This window comes from Phyllostomus discolor, chromosome 10 (genome assembly GCF_004126475.2).
Source record: "Phyllostomus discolor isolate MPI-MPIP mPhyDis1 chromosome 10, mPhyDis1.pri.v3, whole genome shotgun sequence".
Lineage (NCBI taxonomy): Eukaryota > Metazoa > Chordata > Mammalia > Chiroptera > Phyllostomidae > Phyllostomus > Phyllostomus discolor.
In genome coordinates, this window is record NC_040912.2 from 18,478,977 (window position 1) to 18,497,985 (window position 19,009).

Here is a 19,009-nt window from a genome sequence, read left to right on the forward strand (position 1 = left end):
CAAAGAAAATGAATCAAAGAGAATATTCAAAGGCATTTTTGAGAACACAGTAAATTTGAAATCGGTTTACAATATCAGCAGACATTAGTGTATCAAATACAGGCTAGCAGAGCATAAACACCATTTTATATGACGACGACAACAATGACCACATAGATAATCCAAGTTTAAATGTTTTATTGGGAAAGAAAAAGATTAAAACAAGATAAGAAACAGAAAAAAAACCCGGGCTATTAAAAAACATGTATGTAAAATGTATCTGGTAAAGTGGTCAGTGTGAGGCCTCTAGAATAATAAGGAAATGATTTTAAAAAGTCAGATGGTGGAGTGAGTGAGTGAGTACATGACATGCAAAGTCGTGCGTCATATGGGAGAATAATGACACCAATTCGATGAAATATATCACTGTGTATAACATGACATAACCCACTGTAGCCATCCAATAACAATGTCCAGTAACAGCTTCCAATTACAACCCAAAAACGAAGCAGTGTTGGAGATGCAGGCAAAGAAATCTGAGAATAGAGGCATTATGTCTGGATGTGGCTGCCTACTAGGCATATGACATTATTTTATAATTAAAATTAAATAAAAGTAAATTCAGGCTCTTGGCCTGACTATACTACACATGCTCATCGGTCACATGTGCCTAGTGCCTCTGGTGCTAAAGGACACAGATATAGAATATTTCCAACCTGACAGAAGATTCCACCGGACAGCACGGATATGTGCAACTGGTAGAAGTGTCTTGTACATGAAAGACGAGATCTGAAAGAAGACACGTACACATGCCCACACACATGCAAAGCTTATATTTTACCCATTTTCCTTCTTTCAGAACCTTTATTATTTCTCCTCTAAGAGTTGCTGTGCTAGGAATTTGGAGTCCCCAGATTAAAACAACGTAGTCCCTGCCCTCAAGGGGCTCTCAGCGCGGGAGGGAATAACGACACCTTGACAGTTGTTGTTGGGCTGCACCTGTCTGAAGTGTACTTACTGCTGCAGAGGAAAGCAAAGAGCAGTCCACAAGTCCTCTCTTCCATCGAAGGGCTTATGGCCCAATTCATGACATATTCCACACAGTTAGATGTAAAAGGTTTTAAGTGGCAATTAATATTTGGGAATATGTACTTCATACTGAAGTCCAGGAGTTTGAGGTGGACTTTTTTCCCCCACTTTCAGTTTGCATTAAGATGATAATCTGAAAAAGTAAAATAAATATAAATGTATTCTAATTTTTTAGTAATCATCTTAAAACTAAATATGGCCACCAAATTTTCATTCTGGCATTTGCTGTGGGTATTCTCAACCACATACAATTCACTAACTAAATGCTGGTTCGAAAAGAGGCGAAGATGAATGAGGCATTAAAGAACACGGGGCGGCACAGGCAATCTGAAGGTACCTGCACTACATGGTTAAAATCATCATCTGAAAGTGATGCCTGCATCCTATCTCTGTGTACTTTCCACACAATCTGTTCTCTATTCCTGCAATTATGGCTAAAATGTTTGATTCAGAATTCAATAACTTCACAATGCTAATCACATCTTTAAGAGAGCAAAGAGATGTTATAGAGTTCTCAGGGGATGTCTCACTAAAACCGACATTTGGAGATAATTTACTGATAGAGTTTGGATCATGTATGAAGTCTGATTAAACAGAACCAGCAGACAAAGACTTGAAGTTAATATTGTTTTCTTTTCATCTACTTTTTAAAAGGATACTTTCTGCATTTCTATTAATATAAAACATACAAACAGATTAAATAAGAACAAGATCTGAAGCTACATCTTTATACAATTAAACCCTACACTGGTGATATAATTTCAACAGTAGAATATCATTTGCCACATAAATAAATCTTTTAATTTCATCAGTTCTGTTGTTCACATTTAATATTTGTTCATTGGTTTTGGTTTTATAATTTGTGAAACATACAAGTTAAACCATCTGTATTTATTTTATGTTCCTACAAGCGTAAGTAAAATGTGTAAGAATAACTTAGGTTCATACTGTATAGAGGAGTAATCTTAGCTAAAATCAGACCACTCTTCCTATGGCATTTTACTTGGAGAAGGCACTGCTCATTAGGAGGCTGAACCTTCTCTGCCCTCCTTTCCACGTAAACATGAGAGGCCATGGATCTCCACTAGGCCATAGAGGCATTGGAAAGAAACCACAAATACATATGCAAATCACTCCATATAGCAAATATACTACTCTATGTCAAAAGCATCAAGATGTTGTTCTGGGTAATAAAGTGCAAATTCCTTTAAAAGCCTTAATCATACAGTAGCCATTTTATTATGGATTGGTGCAATCAATTAATAGCAAACGTCAATTTGTAAGCCTCCGTGAACCACTGCCATAGTCTTAAATGACTGTGGGAACTTAAGAGAAGAGTCAGACCATGGCCGCGTGCAGAGAGCAGGGGACGCATCACAAAGGAGGAGGAAGGTATGTTGGACCTAGAGCAAAAAGGAGAGCAGAGAAGGTGCAGCCTCCTCATGGGCACACTTTCCAAATAGAACGCCAGAGGAGCAGAAGTCTGGTTTTGGCGAAGAGATGGCCGCCAATGCTTCTGGAGGTAGCAGGTTCATAAAATGCACTGAGCACGCTAGGCTGAAACAAACCAGGGCTATTTAGTGCCCTCAATTACAAGACGCAGAAACTCAATTTGTGGGTAATTTATTGCTTACATAACATAATCCCAGAGTAATCAGTGGTAGAATGACTTCAAGAGTGACTAGATATAGGAACTGAAAAGCTAAAATGTTGTTATTATTTGCTCCCTCCCTCCCTGCCAAACACACACACACACCTGCACACACCCACAGACACATACATTCACACACGTTTATACATACATCTTGACTTTTTTTTTGGTAGTGACTTAGTCTGTCAGGCTGGTTGTTCCTGTTATCTAAAATCTAAGCCATTTGCTAGCTCCAAGCTTAGGGCTTAAATCCTTAAAGCCATAAAGCAGGGAGCGTCAAGAATTTAAAAATGTGAAAGTCACAAAGACAGACGAGGTCTAGTCTGGGAGAGAATCTGGGTGCCATGCTGATGAGATTGGGCTTTTGGAGTCAAATCTGGCTTAAGCTAAATTAGAAAATCTAAAACCTGTATGAAGAAATATGTTTATTTCAAGAATTCCTGAGTTACATCTTGCTCTGGATTAGGTTACCATAGTTGACCGTAGTCAGGCGGAGGGTGGTCCACAAGTGCCCTCTGGGGGAACAGTCCCACTAGAGAAGGGCAGACACCTGAGCTCAGGTGTGGCCATCACAACACTCTGTCCACTTGGCCACAGTGGAGTGGTCCATAGGTCTACACCTGACCTAACACAATCCAATCAGAGCACTGCTTTCGGGTACTCAGTTTTAAACGTCTATGTTTTGGCTCAAATACCGAGGGAAAGCTTAGTCTTCCTCAACTGTGCTGGGGCACAGGGCGCAACTCAGTAAAATTCACAGAATACAGATGAGCCCGCACGGAGCTTGTATGTCACAGTGGAGCAGCGGAGGGATCTGGGCCAACAATTCCGATCAATGGAACTAGATCCACCTAAGGAAGGGATTTAATACATAAAACAGAAGAGGGAAAAAAGCAGAATATCTATGAATAGAATACAGAGGCACCACAGAGTAGAAACGGGGACCGAGTAATAGAAGAAAAAAGGAGGAATGTCTGAATAGACTTTTCAAGTAGATCAAAAACTGAAAAAGCTATAGAAAGAACCCAATGGCCAAAGAGGCAATGAGAATTCATAATGTTTCCTGATTGAATTTAATAGTGGAAATCTACATATAGGAGAGAAAGGAGACAGTGCTTTTGATTGTAGCCAAGATGATAAGTATAGAAATACACAGCACTCCACATTCTTACTTTTAGATGGAAGAGACCTATAATCTGCACTTCCTGCTGGGAAAATAAAAGAAGGCGCGATACAGCACACTTTCTCACTCGGCTCTGTAGCCCTCATCTTCCAGTATCCAGCTCTCCCATGATGAATGGAGGAACCCAAGAGCAATTATAGTGCTGACAGTCTCTTCAATAGGAAGAAGAAAAGCTCTTCCCCTGGAAACTTCACTTGCTGCTCACGAGTATGGGATGTGTACTTCAAGACTAAATAAGGGCTCTGAAATCAGACCTAGATTTCATATCCTAGCTGAATGACCCTTAGCAAGTGATTTAACCTTACAAAGCTTCCATTTACTTGGGCGTGGGGGAGGGTGGAGAGGTGAGGCAGAACTAGGAAATCTGAACTCAGCTGCCAAAGATGAGATGCTGATTCGATAAAAAAAATCATTCCCATAAAGTGCTTGGAGCAATAGGCTGTGCTCCATAGACCCCCATGTCCCCACACAATACCCCACAGTCGTGGGACCACAGACGTACAGCAGATCCGAGGTGGTCTCTGGCTTGTTCACTCTTGTAAAATAAGGGCAGGCCACGCTGCTGGCCTCCAAATCACAGAGCTGGTTCCCTGCAAGGATCGGTGGCACCAGTTCCTTAAAAACCTTTCGCATGTGGAATACATTAGGGAACTAATTACGTCAAATCCTAGACTAACATATGTGCTAGTGATTCATCTTTTTAAATGCTTCCACACCTTTCTAACCACCACCGTTCCTAAATGGGGCCTCGCTACCACCATTCTCCGAAGTCCTAGAAGAGGTTTCTTTCTAAGGAGTCGTGTGACCCCCGCTACTCTCCTATCCAAGCCCACCTCTAAATGGTCATCGCGCCAATCCTGGTCAAAAACGTCAACATTTCATCCATCAATCATGTGCTCACAGTTTTTTCTCCTTTCCTTCAGCAGTGGACATTTGTCTTTCTCTTTGGCCAAGAACAATTGAGCCCCATCTTTATATATGGAGAATCCTCTTATGATACAGAGCCCGCCTTCCACTGCAGAAGCTGACATGACAACAGTGACAGCCACACTAGCTCACAAAATTGGTTCTTCAGCGTGGTTGAGAGGGCATTGTTTCCAACTGAGTGGCTTCTAAGCCACACCTGCTGAATATTTAAGATATGAGGTAGTCAACGTGGCAGACATATCCTAGAGGGGCCTCCAATGAGTCATGCCCTTGCATGGTCCGTTCCCCTTAAATGTGGATGGAACATGTGACTTGCTTCTAGCCAATAGAATGTGGCAGAGGTGATGGATGTTACTTCCTTAATTAGTTTATGTGATATGACAAAAGTGACGCCCTAACACTCCTGCATGTTACAGAAGAAGGTAGATGCGGACTAGTCTACTTTGAATAAAACAGTGATGACTGTCTTTTTATCCTGGAACAAGAGATTCTTCCTTGCTGGCTTTGAAGAGTAAGGTGAAATGTTGTAAGAGTGCCTATGAGGGCAGTCACATGACAAAAAACAGCAGGCACCTCTAAGAGCTGTGACAGCCAGGAAGAAAATAGAGACCTCAGTCCTACAGCGGCAAGGAGATGAATTCTCCCAATAATCTAAGGGAGCTTGGAAGCAGATCTATCCCCAGTTCAGTCTCTGAAAAGACTGCAGCCCTAACCAACACCACATGAGATCCCTGAGCAGAGGACCCAAGCAAGCTACGTGTGGACTTCTGAGCAATGAAACTAAATCTGTAATAATGTATTACCAAACAATAGAAACAAACAGCATCAATATCCTCGAACACATTTATTGAACACTTAAGTTAATTAATGTCAGCGTCGATGACCTGCTACCAAATTTCTTGAGTGATTTGGAGTGATCCAAATCTTATCCTTCCTTCAGTAGCCACTTCAAATACCCCTCATCACTATTTCATTCCAACCAGACTAGTCCACATCCACGTGCTTCTTCTGGAGAAACGGGAAGAAAGTACCATTTCCAGCAACTTCAGTTCTTCTCAGCCTCACTCTCAGTATGCTATAGTCTCCCTGGTACAGAAAAAATACACAGAATAGGAGTTTTTCTCTCTTTGGGGCTCTAAACAGATAGTAACTAGCAAACCATACTCCTATAATCCATATACTTAAGGAAAAGAGCAAAAAAAAAAAAAAAAGAGAGAGTTCCTAGTATCACCTGCTTGTTCAAAAATACCAAAAGTACTTTCATCAAATGCATGTGCTCTCCCATAAGATTCTATATTTCTATGAAATATCAATGTTTTCTTCCGCACTCTGGATAGGATGGATAATATATCCCACTTTTGAATCTAACAATACAATATCGGAAGACTGTCACCTTGGCTGTCGCAAATCACGTGAGCAATCGTCCTGAAAGATTCTGGGGAGAACTGAAGGAGAACGAATTGTGGAGGATGAAGAGAAAGCCATAAGAGGATCTTCTCTAGAGAAGAACGAACTGCCCTCCTTTTTCTTTTCTTTTTTTTTAACTCTGATTTATCCAGATGCCAGGTCTCCATGGACAGAAATGACTAGATAACTGCACAAACCCTCTGTCCACTTTGATTTCTAGACATTCAGCTGGAAAAGCGGAGCTAGTAAGAGATGGTGGGTATCCTGACACCCAGAACAACATGATCGCTAATCAATATTGGCTTGCTCTAGAGTGGACGGTCCATCACTGTCCTCTGTCAATATTCTCTTTTCTAAAACATCACGTTCTGAGTTATCTCACCAGTGAGCCTGATGATCCTCAAGCTTGACAACTGCGCTAATAAACTTCAAATCAGTTTAGCACTGTCCAATGAAAGGGCAGGATGTAGTTGATAAGGTGGGGCCAGTGTGGACAGGGAGGTGTGAGGAATGGACACCCCTCAGAGGTGTGTGTATTTGTTTTAGCATTAGCTACAGGAGTCACAGCTCTTCCCCGTCGGCAGGCAACAGGCAAGATTTAGTCCCTTACGACTATCTGGCCTGATATGAAAGCTGACCTGCACATTTACAAAGCTAAGTGCTTTGAAAACCTAGGACTGTATAAATTTATGAGAATGTCATAATACAGCCACCAGAGTAGTTGGCGGTGATGAATAGGACACAGGAAATATAGATGTTACCCTCAGCTTCACACTGAATCTCTAGTGTGTGACCTTGGATGTATCAATGTACCTGCTGCCTCCTTCCGAAAGTAAGCACAATGTTTTCCTATCTGGCTCTCAAATGAAAGGTAAGAGTTCCAATAACAAGCTAGGAGACAACTGTAGGTATCAGGTGGATGTGTGCAATAAAAATTAAGTACGATGTCCTTACTAAAAGGGAAGGGCTTCAAACAATAAAAGCCTCTGCCAACTTAAACATTAACATAAGTTACATTTTAAAACAAACAAAAATCCATTGAAGCAAAAATTAAAAGCCACATTTGGATGTAATAACACAAAAATGTCCATAACTACAATATTTCACTAATGAGAAGGTACAGATGCTACAGACAGAAGGATTTTACGGTGTCCATATGTTTCTCAAATGACCCTCCTTGTTAGCTATTGCTCCATATCTCTGTTTAAGAATCACCTACCTTCCCCACTCAACGGGTGTAAGTACAGCACAATGTGCGGTAATATTTAAACAACTTCAAAATAGAGGTAATTCTAGTAAAAAGAAACGATAGCAACACAACCACAAAACATCCTTAGATGCATATATTAATGCAAATCTGAATTATGTGTATCGTCTAAACTAGTTAATTAAACAAGTTATATGGTCAATTGGCTTTATGATTTAAAACTCCTTAAACCTTTAATCATCAGAGAAATGCAAATTAGAACCACAATGAGATGCCATCTCACACCTGTCAGAATGGCTATCAGCAATAAATCAACAAACAATAAGTGCTGGAGAGGATATGGAGAAAGGGGGACCCTGCTGAACTGTTGGTGGGAGTGCAGACTCGTGCAGCCACTGTGGAAAGCAGTATGGAGATACCTCAAAAAATTTAAAATGGATCTGCCTTTTGACCCAGTGATCCCACTTCTGGGAATATATTTGAAAGAACTCAAAATACTAATTTGAAAGAACATAAGTACCTCTATGTTCATTGCAACATTACTTACAATCGCCAAGATATGGAAGCAACCCAAGTGTCCATCAGTAAATGAGTGGATAAAACAGCTATGGGACAGTTACACGTACTACTCAGCCACAGGTTTTACCCTTTGTGACAGCATGAATGGTCCTGGAGAGCATTATGCTAAGTGAAATAAGCCAGTCAGAGAAAGGAAAATACCATATGATCTCACTCATATGTGGAAACTAATGAACAAACTCAACTAACAAGCAAATCACAGACAGACTCATAGATGGAGAGCAGATGACAGCTAGTCAGGGGTGGGGAGTTCGGGATAGATGGATTGAACAAAAAGGAAAAAAGACTCATGAACACGGACAACAGTGTGGTGACTGGTGGGGGGAGGGGGTATAAGGGGAGTAAATGGTAATGCAAGAAAAATACAACAAAGATTAAATAAAGAAAAACCCCTTAAATCCAAATATATTCCAAATATATCTCAAATATATATATAAAGTAACCACACATATATAGTAGTAATAACTTCATAAAGTGATACTCTCTACTATAATATTGGGCATAATAGACAAAATGATGCCCACAAAACACTCAATCCTAAAAGTCTGTGATAACGTAGGAAGTTATCTTTTTAATTTCAGAAGGGCATTGTTATTCTTACAGAAGATGATCATTTAATATGCCAAACACTCTCTAGCCAAACAATGTTTGTTCTTACTTTATAATAAAGGCCCACTCACTAGGCTCAATTGCAGAGGGAAAGAAACAGGGAGACAAAAGTCAAAAACAACAACAAAAACACCTCCCCTTCTAGCCACAAACTGGTACTTCACTTACAACTTTTAACTTCCTTCCACACAGCCTCCTGTGCAGCTACTAGTGCCCACTCTGCAGCAAAGGCCATCCGTTCAGGAGGGGAGCTGGGGAAGCGTCTCTGCCTCCAGCTGGCAGCCTGACACCAAAGGCCAGACTCAGGAGTTGCACCTTCCATGCACCTGTCTGTGACTGAGACACACAGGCAAACACTCACTTCTTCCAGAAAATGACATATCCCAAGAAATTGCTTCTCTCCCCAAGATGTGTCTCATTCAAACAAAATAGATGGAAATAAATTACAAGAAAGTTTTACAACTAACTAAATTATTTGTCCTTTTGGAAATACAATATCCTTATTAAGCATTTTAAATGCAAATGCTTTCCAGAAGGCATGTCAGTGATTGGGTGTTTAGATAATTAAGTTGGTCCAAACTGGAAAGTGGTTTAAAAGGAAAAGGAGGACTAATGATCTGTGGTAAAAAGCAAATATATTAAACAAGAAATGTTCAGTCAGAAAACGATTTCCATAATAAACATCCACAGTCCCAAAGAGTAGTTCAAAAGATACCCTTTTCCAAGCCTGATATTTTAATTGTCCTCATTTATTAACTGCAACATATTCTGTGCTGTTATTAATCACAGGATTAAAAAAGATTTCTAAAGCATCAGAAAATAACATTTGGACCTTTTCAAATGTCAAATGCTTTTCTTTCCAAATAACTTAAATTACTTTAATATAACTTCTCTATATACTTATCCTTTTTCCTAGATTTCAATACTGCTTGTGAGGTTTGAAAATATCGATTGCACTCCAAATACCTATAGTTCCTAAATCTTCTCCTTTATGAGAAATTTCAGCACGCCAAGAGTATTTTGTATAAGCACTGTTATACCCTTTGGAGAGAAAAAAAAATTAACTCTTCACTTTCTTTTCCGATTGCAGTTAAACTTTTTAAGCCTTTCTTATGCCACTCCTACATTTTGTATACACATACACACACAATATACTCGTATAGTGGGATATACGTAGATTTCTCAGATTTCAAATGTTGTAGTTACCTAATCTAAAAGTTCCTTTCCAGCGATCACACACGCCTCCCTGGCAGGGAAAACAAACGCGACTGATCTTCCTGAAATTAGAGCATAGCAGACTCACTAGAGATTTTCCAGTTCCATATCACAGGAGCCGCGTCCTCAGCTCCCCGCCGCAGGCCACCTCTCCCCGACAACCGCGCCTGGGATCTGGAGAGCAGCTGGGTCCCGTTCGATCACACCGCGGACGCACAGGCCTCCGGCAGCAGCACCTCTCGCTGCGGACAAGTGGGCGAAGGCAGGCTTCAAAGGCAAACAAATGCTGCCCGCTCGGCGCTCAGGGAACGCCCCCGTCCTCTCCTCCCTCAAGTCACCACAGTGACAGTCTCGGGTGGCGTTTAATTCGCCAGTTTACATTAATAAGCTTACGATTCATCACTCTCCTTCCACTAGCCAAGGAATGGCTTTGCCCACCACCCCCATCCTCCAGGCTCCGGAACTTTCTTAAAACCCAGTGTTCTGATGTATAGACTTGGAACTGAAGTCCCCCAGGATACATCAAAGGTACCCCCACTAAGTATTGCTCCTCAAGCAACACGTTGGCGGTACAACTTTCCATCCAAAACTGGGCTCCAACATAAACTGGGGCCGGAGGCAGGGGGACCGCCCCGGGAGGGGGGCGGGTCAGGCAACCGACCCCTCGCCTAGGTTGCCTAGCAAATGTTAGGGTCTACACCAAAAGATCACCTGGCACCGAACTTCTGACAAAGGTTTCCCTAAACCCCCCAAACCTCTGGGTTGCAAGATGCAAGGCAAGGGGCATCGGGGTCCGGACTGGGATGCTGTTAATCTGGGGAGCCCGGCCGGGGAATTCAGCGGCGGATCCAGAGAACGCTTGGCCCCCAATTCCTAGCTTCCCCAGCTCGCGAGCCGTGGACCGGGCTGTGGTGCCACTCACCTCCGCCCGCTCCTGCTGAGGCTGTCGCGCCCTCCTTCGCCCCGCGCCGGCGACCCCCTAACTTCTTCCCCTTCTCCAAACAGCCATCTTTCGAGGAGATGAGAATGGCGAGGCAGAAACCAAGGGGGGGCTGAAAGTTGACTCGGGGACCGCCGCTGCTCCGCCAGCGGGGACTTAGCAGCTGCGACAGACTCCGGAGGAGGAGACGGCGGCGAGCGCGGCGGGAGCGGGGGGCCAGGTCGGAGAGCCCCGCTCGGTGTTCGGGACGCGCCGAGGTTGGAGCTCGGGAGGGCGGCAGCGAGCGGCTGCGAACTGTGAGCTGCGAGCTGAACCGGTGGCGGCGCACGGAGGATTTGCTAAAAATAGCAACTCTTGGGGAGGAGGGTGGGGGGCGGAGGTGGGAGGGAGACGGAGAGGCCGGGCTGGGAACCCCGGCGCGGCGGAGGCTGGGCGGGGCCGGGTGGGAAGCGAGGCCAGACCCGCGGCGGGAACGCGGGCCCGGGCGCTGGAGACCTGCAGGCCCGGGCCGTGCGGGCCAGGGTTGGGGACACCTGGGCGCTCGGCCGAGACTAGGGATGGAGGCACAGCGGGCAGAAGGACCTAGAGAGCCGCCTAGGGCGGAGCGGTTGAGAGCTCGGGGCTGCACCCACGATCCTCCAACGCGAAGGACCGGCCACCTGAGACTTGGGATTTCTGAGGCGCAGCACACCCACCCCAGGCGCAAGGTGATGGCCAGGAGGCCGGCCCGCACGCTCCTGCTGCGGGACGCCTAGGCAGCGGCGGCCTTGACCGTGGGCGATGCGGGAAGAAGCCCGGCTGTCGCGGCGCCCGCCTTTGCTCAGGGAGCCTGGCCGCTCAGGTGCGCGCCACGCAGCGCCCACGGGGCGCAGCTCCGCCACTTCTTTTGCGAGGCTAAGGGAGCGTTAAAGGTCCGTACCTGGAGGGTCCTCAGATACGCTGGGAGCTTCAAGAATCATTCAAGGGAATTTTTAAAAAGTGCTGCGTTTGTTTGTTTTTTTTATAAAGGACCAAATAGGAAACGCGAGGAAATATGGTGACTGCTACTGGAAACAAGAATTAGGTTTGTCTCGTGTGAAGGCCAAGAGGAGAGCCCCATCCGCTGTGAAACCAACCCTTTTAGCTGGAGAGGCAGAGTTGGTAGATCTGTGAACTGATGAGCTGATCCCCTTCAGTGGTTACTATTTCTACTTTGTGACTTTAAAAGCAAGCAAACAAAAACCCAAAAACAATGCTATAACTTAGTCTATACTGGCATCACTAATACATATAGAATTCTTTATAAGGCGTAGCACACTGAAAGTTGGAAAAAAAAAAAAAGTGTAGTCCTAAACATACTTGCCCAACGCTAATATGTGATCACTCAAAGAGGCTAATTTTTACCGCGTGTATAATTTGACCCTCAAAAGACTTAAAGCTAGTGACTCTACATGTACATTTATGTTTTCCTCTACTTCAGCTAAAACATAACAGATTCGTAAAGTATAGGTATGGAAAGAACGAGAGACCTAACCCAGTGCCCTCGTTTTCAGGGGAAGGAACCGGGATCCACAGGAGTAAGGTGATTTGCCTGACGTCTCACAGCTGGTGGCAGGGTTCAGATGAAAACCAGGGTATCTTGGAGAATAGCGTAGACACCGTGGAGGTGTGATGTCTGCAATTTAATTTAAAATACTTGCGCAGTCATTGCAGAATGAAGGCATGTAATGGTTAGATTTAACCCTCGCCTCGCTCTAGTCAGGAATTCAGCTACAGGGATGGTCAGCCAGCTTTCAAGAGAAAAGATCGCACTCCTAGTGCTGTTGGTGCCAGAGCTTCTGCTGGTTTAACTTTCTGTCTACACTAGGGATTCTGCTAATTAGCCTGATAAATCTCAGTAATGGGTTCTCGGTGGAAAAATCTGGTGCTGACTAAAATATTTTGAAGGGACTTCTCACTTGAATATAAACACAGTATAAGCTGATGTAAACATCCAGTGACCTTTCACCCTTTACCTTCCAAAAATGGAGTCCTTTCTGACATGGTCAAGTGTCCAGTCTTTTGAGTGTGTGTGTATGTGATTCTGGTTGCCTACTCCTGACTCCAAGAAAAACAATTTTCCCTGCTGTTTCTCAAGAAAATCCTTCATGTGAAGTTGAGGCACAAAAAAGGACAAATGGCTGGGATCTCACCAGCTGTTTGTGGAAAAAAGGTGTGTGTGACAGAATTCAAACTGGAACTTGAGGTCACCATTTGGGGAGGTGATAGAGGGGGCAGTTTAGGGAACTGATCTTTATTGACGTCTACCACATATAGGTCGTTTTCACAAAAGGGACCTACCTGGCTTCCTCAGCCTTTTCTGAGATGTTTGAGTGCTGCCCCTGAGCAAGGCACTTGCTAGGTGCTGCTGATGATTCAAATATTGTAAGATATGGTTTAGTAGACAAGATTCTAGTTTCTCTTAAAAGTCCTCGTGCAACTCCCACAGCTCCTTGTTCAAACCGATGTTATAAATTTATGACACGGTATGGTAATTTTTTTCTGATTTTATTCTCTCAACTGAGCTCTGGAAGAACACAGAAATTCACTCATAGTATACTTTTTGTAGTTTTTTTTAGAACAGTTTTACATTTACAGAGAAATTTAGAATATACTACAGAGAATTCTCTTATATCCTCCCAATGCACACACACAATTTCTGCTGTTAGTAACATCTTACATTAGTGTTATACATTAGTTACAATTAGTGAACTAATACTGACACATTGTTACTTGAAGTCCACAGTTTATTTTAGGTAAAACCAGATTTCCTGGGGTTTTACCTAATGACATTTTCCCATTTCAAGGTCCCATCCGAGGTTTGTTATAGTTAGCAGTCATGTCTCCTTAGGCTCCTGGTGTCTGTCACGGTCTCTCAGACTTACCTCATGTTTGAAGGCCATGACAGTTTGAAGGAATAATGATCAGGTCTATTGTAGGAGGCCACTCTATTGGAATTTGCCCCGTGTTTTTTTCATGATGAGACTGGAGTTACGGGTTTGGGAAAGAAGATCAAAGAAGTGTCATGTTTTAGCACAACACATCAAGGGCACATGCTAGTGACACGATTTACTGCCTTCGACGCTGACGTGGCTGCAATAGTGTTTGCCAGGTTTATACGCTGTACATGTACTCTTTTCCCACTCTTTCCAGGCTGTAGTCTTTGAAAGAAAGTCACTTTGCACAGCCCACTCTTAAGGAGTGGTAGTTAGTCCAGCTTCCTCTAGGGCAGAGTAATTTACAAAATTCATTTAGAATTCTCATGCACTCATTCATATTTTTTTCTCCAGGGAACATCATAATGCTCTCATCATATTAGGTTCTTATGGATCACAAGATTAGATTTGAATGTAATTTTTCCCTCTAAGAGAACTGATAATTCTACATTTTATTATCAGAGAAAGAGAGGGAGAGAAACAACAATGTGTAGTTGCATCTCGAGCACCCCCAATGGAGGACCTGGCCTGCAACCCAAGAATGTGTCCTGACTGGGAATCAAACAGGTGATCCTTTGTTTCGCAGGCTAGCCTCAATCCAGTGAGCCACACCAGCCAAGGCAATATTCTGTATTTTAGCAAAAAAAAAAAATGCCTCAGGCTAAATCTCCATTTTTTATTTATCTTTTAAAAGGTTTTATTTATTTCTTTTAGAGAAAGGAGAAGAGATGGGGAAAGAAAGGGAGAGAAACATTGATCAATTGCCTCTTTCATGCAATTGGGACCAGACCTACAACCCAGGCATGTGGCCTGACTGGGAATCAAACCAGCAACCTTTCGCCTTGCAGGATGACACTAAGCCAATGGAACCACACTGGTCACAGCTCCGTGTTTTTAAATGTTAGGCATAGCAGGGAAGATAAATGAGAGATTTATGGTGGTGTGATGGCAGGTATCTTGTCGTTTTCTTTATAAGGAGAAATGCTGTGTACATTTCACTCCTGTTATTAATTTTAGGGTGATGCCATTTAAAAAGTAAACATATAACATTTAGAAGTAATAGGTTAAAAGACTTCAGCTAGAATAATATACTACCACAGGTAGATTTTACCAGGAAGCTAACAAAGATTAGACTTTAGGAACTCTTGTTTGCACAGGTGCCTTCTAAAGCTCAGTATTCACAATTTCAGGTTATTTTACTTAAAAGAGCCCCAAATATGTTTGAGTTTAAGACGTCACCAAACCTGGCTTTTCCCCTGTACACTAACAGATATGAAAGGAGGAGAGCAGAGAACTTGAAGAGCCCTAACATTAACAGGCAACACTCCCCCAGTCTGTGTGTCTGCCTTTCCAGAAAGGGCGCTGTGCCAGGTGAGGCCGAAGGTTGGGTTCGCCAGTCAGATTTAAAACTGGTCACCGACCCTTATTTTCTATCTTAAATTTGCCTTTAAGCCCATCCAGTGAAATTGATGCTATTGTACATTTCTTAGTTTTACAATTTCCTTTTGATTTTTTATTGTAATTTTCATTTCTTGGCTGATATTCCATGTTTTTACTCATTGAGATTATCTTTTCCTTTAAGTCCTCACACATAATTTGTAACAGATGATTAAAAGTCTTTATCTGCTAAGGTACACCTGATTTATCTTAGAATGTATGTCAAGATACCAGTTTTCTAATGCCTGAAAATTGCCGTAGATATTTTGTTCCGTTGTTCATAGCAAGAAGGTAAGTCTTGGTTACACTTCCATCATGTCTGGAATTCCTCATTGCTTTTGTTTTTCCATTAATTTAGCATCAAAATCTCAAAAAGGGGTTTATCATTTACATTCATAAGTTATCTTTTGATTTCGATAGCCATTTAGATTATTGCAAAAATAATTCTCTGGAAAGAGTAAGATAGGGATACATAATCATGTTAATCTGTTATTATACATTATTGTAAGTAAAAATGTTACTTAGGGTGTTTGCATTTTTGGTCAATGAAATGATTAGCCTACTTTTGGTTTAATCTTTTTTTATGTTCACCCAAGAATATGTTTATTGAATTTTAGAGAGAGGGGAAGGGACAGAGAGAAACATTGATTTGTTGTCTCCCGAGAGAAGATCGAGCCCACAACCTACATGTGTTCTCTGATCGGAAATCAAACTCCCAACCTTTTGGCAGACAGGATGACAGTCCAACCAACTGAGCCCCCCAGCCAGGGCAGTTTCATCTTGTTTAGGAATCTTTCTAAATGTTTTAGGAGAAGGAAGATGGGCATTGGAGTAAAATAGACCTGCACTCTTGTTCTATCTTGCACATTCTGTGACCTTGATCAAATAAATTAGTCTGATTATCAATTTAAAAAAATCTGGCCGGCAAGTGCATCTCCAATAAGAGAGGAGGACATATCAGAATTGGGCGGAGCCCCCTGAACCCAGAACAGCCCAATATACTAGGCCGATATCTGTGTACCTGCTATAGCATGTTCCAGTCCTGTGGCTTTCTTCTTCCTTTTTTTTTTGTCACCAAGAAATATCATTGAGCACATTGTTGTCCTCTCCATAATACTTCCAGTTTCCACTAAAATCATTTTTCCTAGACGTCATTTCATTTTGAACATAATTTTTTCTCATGGTTGCTGATAATACTTCCTTGGGAGGTTTAAGTGACTGTTGTGTTTTGTTTTGTTTTCTCAATTCATTTGGTCTGTTTCTAGGTCTCCAGCAATAGATACTGTATTGTTCATTATCTGTTCAGGAATTCCCCTCTGCAGGGAGAGGTCTGTGAAGTAACAGAGGTTGCACTGTGACCCATTAAGGATTTCTTCCCCTTACTAAATTCTGAGTGGAAACTGGATGAGCATTCTGCTCCTGTTTTTAATAATTCCCCTTCGTATGTAAAAATGTGTGGGTCCTAGTAAGGTTGAATCGAACCCACTGTTCATTTTGAATGGAACTCAACTGCAGTGCGTTGCCCACAAGTGTGAAGTGCGCTGTGTGCATGTCAGCAGGCTGGCAGACTGAGTTTTTGAATTATGAAACAAAAGCCTTTGCTTATCCTTTCATGGTGTCTTTTCAAATAGTACTTTTCATATTCATTTTTATAACTATTTCATATGAAGGTATTCTGCGTACCTCAAGTCTATGGCTGGTAATCAGCTCACACTGAAATAAAATATTTCAAAATACAGATATATATTTATATGTGTAAGCCTATATTTACATATAATATTGGCAGGTAAATTAAAGTCCTTATTGAAAAATCCTAACAAACAAATTTTATGCCAATTAAATCAGAGGAAGAACATAAACAAATTAATACCATTTTGAAGCTGTTTCTCATTATACTTGGACTTATCATTAAGTTATATTTCAGCTCTAATATAATATTACCTTAGGATGTGAAAGTATAAATTTAATGTTGCCTTTCAAGTTGAGGGTGTTCAACCAGCTGCATAATATTGTTTGTTATATGAATAAACATCCACAAATTTTAGGATGCCTTTACAAAGGAACCTATTTTCAGTCACTCTAAGAAGTCGGGTTTGCTTTTCAGCTCTGGAAGATCTAAATAAGCAATGGCTTGAGCTAACAAAGTTTTATTTACTTATTTACTTATTTGCTTATTTATTTTTAAGACAAAAGGAAATAGGAAGTTACTAGTGTTGGTTTAATAGCTCAAGAAGAGAAGGGCAAGGTAACTTTTCAAGGCCTATTCGTTATTGTCACCAAGAGGGCCCTGGCAGCTCCGGACATCAAGTCTGCCTTCCAGAGGGTAAGAAAAGGCAATGGGGAGGGGTAATATAAAAAGAGCAACACCTGTGTCCATGAAAACAAGTTTTTCCAGGAGTCTCAAACAGGCTTCTACCCGGTTCTCGCTGGCCACAGCTGTCTCGAATCAGCAACCCTGTCTGCAAGGGAGGAGAGAGCACATTTTATGTGACGTGTCTTTATTTTCTTTTTTCCAGACCCTGTACTAGAGAAAGACAAGGAAGAGTTCAGTAGGAGAGTGAACCAAATTATAATATCTGCCGTAGCCCCCAAAGCTAAATTTTTTAAAAAATTGATATTGACTCTTCTAGAAAAATTTTGTTATTCGATATTTTTAAAAAGAATGTGTTTGTTAGAGAATGTTTCAGTTTCAGAAGTTCATTACCCTGATTTTAGTGATCACATCTAACCAACTCAATTTTACAAATGAAGAAACTGAGACCCAGAATTTTAAGTAACTTGCTCAAGACCACAGTCAGGCCTTAATTATTCCAAAACCTAGAACCCTCTCTGCTCCAACACATGCCAATGTCAGCATCCTCCCCTGACCTGCCCCCCGCCCCCGCCATCTCTGCTTCAGTATTCTCGGAAAGTATGCCTACCATCCTCTTCTAGCCTATTCCCTTCCCCTGAGCTGGAATTCCAAATACATGGTGAAAAACTTTCCAATACATCTCGTATTATTTGGATGCATATTTCAAGACAGTTTTACATTATGACCCTCCTTTTCAGCCATCCCATCCTAAATCTTCTGCTAAGTTTGACATTGTTATTTCTGAACATTAAGAACATTCCAATGCACCTTCCTTCTCTGACGATAATTATAATTGCATTTAAAGGAGTGCACTATTTTCTGTCGTTCCTTGTGGCTGCCAATAAAGACTTAAAATAGACTTAATAAAATAGACTTAAGAAAACTCTGATTTATTTATTTGTGTTATAATAGTTTTTCCCATTGAAATCTGTAATTATGTGTGGTTAAATATAACTGGAAAATAGGTGAGAATTTTTCTTAAAATTTCTGAAGTGTTTAAAAATTATAATGTCTGGATTATATTATATAACAAGCTCTTCTAGTGATTTCTAAATTCCCAATTTTTATTTTCACGCAATTCAGGAACATGTAGAAAGCATTAAATAAATTAATTCCCATTATATATGTAAGCATTATTTCTTCTCAGCAAATGAATAGCAATAAATAGCTTTTACAGTATCTGAGAGTCATTGCAGAAAGTTCTTTAAAAAGAAAACAACAAGATTTTATTCCTAAATTTTCAAAAATGGCCATGGTTCGCTGAACAGAGTACCCACATATATGACAGGGATGGGACAGAGCAGCAGGTGATGCGGGCTTGTCCGAAGGGAGGCCTGCTCAGAGGTCAAGTCTTTATAGTAGCCAAATGACCAGCTTCTATGAGACCATAGAATGCACATGTTACTCTATAAAAAAGAAACATAAACAGAGCCCTACATAAATAAAGAAAGTGCACAAAAAACAGCCTGACAGTGAATT

The 19,009-nt window shown here is 41.7% G+C and overlaps 1 protein-coding gene across 4 annotated transcripts in view; it reads right to left on the reverse strand.

Annotated features, from left to right (window-relative positions):
* The window catches only part of HDAC9 (histone deacetylase 9), an 825,092-nt gene extending 813,967 nt beyond the window's left edge, over nucleotides 1-11,125 (reverse strand). For 2 of the 4 annotated variants that reach the window (XM_028525366.2, XM_028525363.2), the window contains exon 1: nucleotides 10,769-11,118. The gene's annotated coding sequence lies outside the window, so the exon portion shown is untranslated. Of the gene's footprint in view, nucleotides 1-9,934 lie in introns of all 4 variants that reach the window. The other 2 variants (XM_036010543.1, XM_028525365.2) reach the window with 2 other exon arrangements.
* Nucleotides 11,126-19,009: the final 7,884 nt, after the last annotated feature.